Source organism: Myotis brandtii, unplaced genomic scaffold (genome assembly GCF_000412655.1).
Source record: "Myotis brandtii unplaced genomic scaffold, ASM41265v1 scaffold399, whole genome shotgun sequence".
In the NCBI taxonomy this organism is placed as follows: domain Eukaryota; kingdom Metazoa; phylum Chordata; class Mammalia; order Chiroptera; family Vespertilionidae; genus Myotis; species Myotis brandtii.
In genome coordinates this window covers 4,646,138-4,651,883 of record NW_005365325.1, presented here as the reverse complement: position 1 = coordinate 4,651,883, position 5,746 = coordinate 4,646,138, and positions in this window count along the sequence as shown.

The window sequence follows — 5,746 nt, the reverse complement described above, 5'->3', positions numbered from 1 at the left end:
GATAAAATGCTGTGTGATATCATTTGGAAAATAAAAGAGAGTTCTCTTTTAGAAATCTTCCGAAGTAGCCCTTCAAATGGAATATTTTCTTTCCTTTTATTTACATTTTAGCTGTTGGTAGTGTTCAGAATATTTAATTTGTTCTCGACATTTTTCTGTGTTTCCTGGATAATTGCAGAAATGTTCCAGTAGACTTTAACTATGCAATTACACCTACATTTGGAAGACTGGTTAATCATTTTAACAAAGTTTGGAAACAATTAGTCTTAACAAAAGCCATTCTGATGAGGTCAAACCTGGGTAAATATACTGTAGAGACTGACAGATATGTATTTATGCTTATATGTGTCTTCCTTCACATAAACATACTCAGAAAATGAATTCAACATATAAACATACAGTATCATGCTTTTCTTTTTGTAACACTGATTCATGAAACATTTCCTATTCTTTTTAAAAAAATATATATTTTATTGATTTCAGGGAGGAAGGGAGAGAGAGAGATAGAAACATCAATGATGAGAGAAAATCATTGATTGGCTGCCTCCTGCACGCCCCATTCCCAGGATCAAGCCCCCAACCTGGGCATGTGCCCTGACTAGGAATTGAACTGTGACCTTCTGACTCATAGATTGACCATTAACCACTGAGCCATGCCAGCCAGGCCTTATTGCTTTTTTAAATTATTACTTATAAACATCTTTAATGGCTATAGAATATTGCATTTTTGAATATCAAATCTTTAAAAATTCCTTTATTGAAAGACATTTTTGTTACTTTGGATTTCATGATTGAAATTTGAAAGAAGTTCTTTGCAATAATCTTTAATTTGTATTTCTATGGTTTCTTTGGGATAGATTCATAGGAGGAGTTTTATTATCCCTATGGATAGAAATTTGTTAAATTATAAGGATAGACATTGCCAAATTACCTTATAGTGAACCATATTTTAAATGCACCAGCTACAGAAATATTTATAAAAGGTAAATAATAATTTGAAACTTTCTAGCTTAAATCCCTGTCATTTTCTGTTGCTCTCAGAGTAAAATGTACAATCTTAAACATAATGCAGGGTGTTGTACAATCTGGCTTCTGCTTATCTCTCGAACCACACTCCCACCCCCCACTCTTCTCCAGCCACCCTGGACTGCATTTGCTTTCTCAACATATCAGGACATTTCTTGCCTCAAGGTCACTACACTTGCCCTTGCTTGGATATTTCACTCTTATCTTTATCTCTTCCTTCACATCTCAATTTCAATACCACTTCTATAGACTTTCTTAAACCACCTTCTCTAAAGGTAACTTTACCTGTGTGCTCTCTATTGCATCAGAGGGTTTATTTGTTTTATACCTCTTATCCAAGGAGAAGAGAGGCTCTGGGAGGACAGGAACAGGGATGTAGGTACAGGATATCACATATTGCAGGTGTTCACTGTTTTTCAAATAGATATTGACTGCTAAGCATAGTTGCAAGTTAGCTGTCATATATGCTGCAATTGTTTCCTCTATCATTTACTTTTATTTCTGTTTCTTATTTTATGGAGATACTTATGAATTCAAATGACAGAGTTATTCATTACCATTTTTAATTTAATCATTTTGCTTGCAAAGTCCTGGGCTACCGGAGATGAGTTCCTGATGATATTTTCTTCCAAATGATTATAACTTCAGCTTTTACACAAAACTATTTTATCTTCCTAAAAATTTTTTTGGTATATGGCGTGAGGTAATAGCTAACTTTTTTTCTACTAGAGGCCCAGTGCATGAAATTCGTGCAGGTGGGGGTGTGTGTCCCTCAGCCTAGCCTGCACCCTCTCCAATCCGGGACCCCTCGGGGGATGTCCAACTGCCAGTTGCCCCTTACTGCCCCCCTTGCCGGCCTGGTCGCCCTACACAGCCTGCTGTTGAGTTGTTTGGTCGTCCCTCACTAACCTTCCTGCAGGCCTGGTCGCCCCACGCAGCCTGCTTGTCGTTACTGTAACTGTAATGGCATCCTGGACAATTTGCATATTCCTCTATTATCAGTATAGATAATATTTTTCCTAACAAAACTCCAATTTTATTTGAGATAGCCATGTGCTCAACTAAAAGTGTACATTTTTATCCATTCTTGCTAATAGGTATAATCCATAGTATGGAGTATGAAATGGGGAGTTTCTAGTATAGCTATAATTTTCTGAAAAACTGGGACAGATTCAGCTGGCCTTCATTCACCCATCTACAACAAAGATGGGATTCCCCCAGAGGTGCCTCAGTTTGTGTATGAAGCAGACACAGCAAGATGGAAGAGCCTTGTTCTTTTAAGATCTTACTAGAGGCCCGATGCATGAAATTCATGCAAGAGTAGGCCTTCCTTCCCCTGTCTGCCGGCATCAGCTTGCCCTCTGGCACCTGGGACCCAGGCTTCCCTCCAGCCGCCAGCAGGCACCCGGGACCCGGGCTCCCCTCCAGCTGCTGGCAGGCATCTGGAACCCAGGCTTCCCTCACAGCCTGGCTTTTTCCAGAAAGTCATCTGGGAGGACGTCTGGTCTAATTAGCATATTATGCTTTTATTATTATAGATAGGAGTGTTTGTGTGTTCAGATAAAGCCACTCCTAACTAATGCAGTTTAGGATTGCTCCAGCCATACCTCTAGCATTCTCTTAACTTTTAGGCCTTTTAAAATGATGATTCTGCATAAACTTTCAAAACAAATCATTTTTTAAATTTCCAAGATTATTTAAAGGACATTTTATTGGGATTTGTAGTAACCCAAACAGTAATGTAGTATTTGTCTTAACATCCAGGATCATACATGATATACTTATTCACTTACTCATATATTTTTTTTCTATTTCTCAGGAAAATTATTTATTTATTCTTACAAAACTCCTTAGATTGTTAGGTTACCAGTTCTCTAATAACTTTGATTTTTATTGAACCAATGGAACATCAGGATTATTGTGATCATTTAAAAAATGTTGTGTACCCAGGAACCCAAAATGAATAAACTTCAAATTATTCATATTGGTAAGAGGAATTGTGGTCATCAAATGTAAAACAAATATCAGAAATTGATATATTTTTATGTATAACTAGTAACCAAATAATGATATGAAAAACAGTTGGTTACATTCCCTGTGTACAATAGTTACGCAATTGTCAAAAACTTAAAATATTTAGAAAAAGAGAAGAAAAAGTGGGTTATCTACCAAAATATAACAAAATTGTCTCCCTGGATTAAATTCAAAAAAAGTATTTGTCTTTTTCTGTCTGGCGTATTTCACATAGCATAATGCCCTCAGGTTTCACCCATGTTGTCCCAAATGACAGGATTCCCTTCATTTTTAAGTCTGAATAATATTCCTGTGTGTGTATGTGTGTGTGTGTGTGTGTGTGTGTGTGTGTGTGTGTGTACATTTAGAGCCTGAAATGTGTCTTTCTTGGTAAGGGTATTTTTTTCTGGTATACATGAACTGAAAAGTATATTTGGAGAGCTTACTAGTGCTTCTGAATTTCTGATGACATTTCTTAGCTAGAAATTACCAGCCTATAAGGCCTCCTGATGAATCCCTGATTTGAGACCACCCATAAAGAGGACAATGAATCCATCTGGAAGTTTGAGACAGCAGGGGGACATGTCTGTCAACAAATCTATGACCTAATTCTTTTGTTATAATTTTATGAGGCCAATTTTTAGACAATGAGATTGGCAACGTTTGTTTTGTTGGCAATTGTAATGAAAAAAAATTGAATGTCAATAGAAGAGTCAAATTTTATTTCATGCTAAATATAAAATCAGATTTTCTAGTCCTTCATACTAATTAGTAGGCTGCTAAAACTTGCACAGTAGTAAGAATGAATACCTTAGTCTTGAATATTCTATTGTACTTTTATACAAGAACAGCATGCCCGTGCTTATTTTAATTAAGTTTCGAAAGTGTTCAAGATGTGAGCATGCAGTTTCCTAAGTGTTGTGTACTGTTTTCAGCTAATCAATAACCAGTGTTGTGGCTGGACTGGCTTTTGTGGTTTTTATTATGATTGCAAGTCCTCAGCAACAATCATCAGGAACTTTGGGGGGCGGGGGGCGGGGAAGGATTTATTTCTCACAGGTCCTTGAAAACACATGGCATACCTGGGGCCAGACAGCAAGATTTAGATTAGAAACAGAAAGGGCAAGAGCCTGCTTTTATTGGGACTGAAGGAAGAGGCCAAGGGTTTTATGGGTTCACTCTTTACTGGTGAATTTGAAAAATAAGAGTAGGAATTTAAGTGCAGGAAGAGCAAAAACATGGGGTCTACATGGTAAGTAATCACAATCAACCAAGATCTCTAAAACAAAGACGCCAGGGAGGGAGGACAAACCCAACTGTGAGAGCTTACACTACACACAGCAATGTGAAATTATTTCATAAAAGTGGGAACTCAAACAGCATAAGGAGCCACACAGCAAAAGCTTGGGTTTTACACACAATGCATTAGTTTAGTAATAGAGCACAGTATATTCTGAGTAATCATCTTTTGAAACCTGGTACATTCATATAACTTGCCTCCTGTACTGACTGCCTTTCATCTCTCTATGTCAAGAAACAGGCCCCCTTTTCAGTATGGAAACACTGGATGACAAATTGCCAATAATGCTCAGAGTATATTCTTCAGGCCACCTTTCAGTGGCTTTTTTTCTATTTTCTTAGTGTAAGCGTTGCAAACCCTGAAATAATGTCACACATTTTAAATTCAAGTAAAAATTTTCAAGTTAAAATATTTTGCAATTTTTAAAATTTAGAGCAGTCCCTAATATTTTAGAGTACTTTATAGCTTTCTAAACTTTTACATGTGCATTATCTTCTTTTGTTTCTAATTCTAACAAAAAATGATGGAAAAAGAAAACATCTGTTTTCTGATTCTTTTTTTAAACATAAAACTGAGCATTGGTCAGACTGTCAAACCTCAGAGGGAAGGTAGGGGAGGGTGGGGGCAAGGGGGAGAGATCAACCAAAGGACTTGTATGCATACATATAAGCCTAAGCAATGGATACAGACACCAGGAGAGCGAGGGCATGAGTGGGGGGGGGTGCAATGGGGGGATAAGGACACGTGTAATACCTTAATCAATAAAGAAAAAAATACTGAGTATTGGTATTAGAAGAATGTGACGCTCAGAGGTTCTAGAGGAAAGACTCTGTAACTTGCAAATACTAATTTGTGGTAAGAATTACTGCACAAAACAACATAAATACATGGATTTATCCTCAAAAAAGTGTTTTGGAGAGGTATATTAATATCCTGTTCCACAAATTAAAAAAGGGTGGGGGGGCTAAGTAAAAGTTTGTGAAAGGTTACTGGTGATAACAAGAGTAGATATGATAACGGTACTTCTGTAATATTTTTTCATTAATGACAAAATGGAGGAGGTTGCCCAGGTAGAACTCTTAGAGGGATAAACAAAATCTACTAACTTCCAACACAAGTCTGTGTATTAGTTGGGAATAATCACTTCCATTGATATAACTGGGGGGTCCGGGGGAGAATCTGGCTGGATTTTGGGAATTAACAATGTGGGCCTTATTTGGGGAAACATAAATATTGTAGCAAACCAAGCATGGATATCTTTTCAAAGAAAAATAAGAAATGAGGTGTTCTCTAACACAAGGAAGGAAAGTAAATTTCAGGATTATTAAGCCTGATTTTAATCTAGGGGTAAGAACAAATGGCAACTTTATGCCTTTTGTTATGATAAGATGTAAGCATATCATTCTT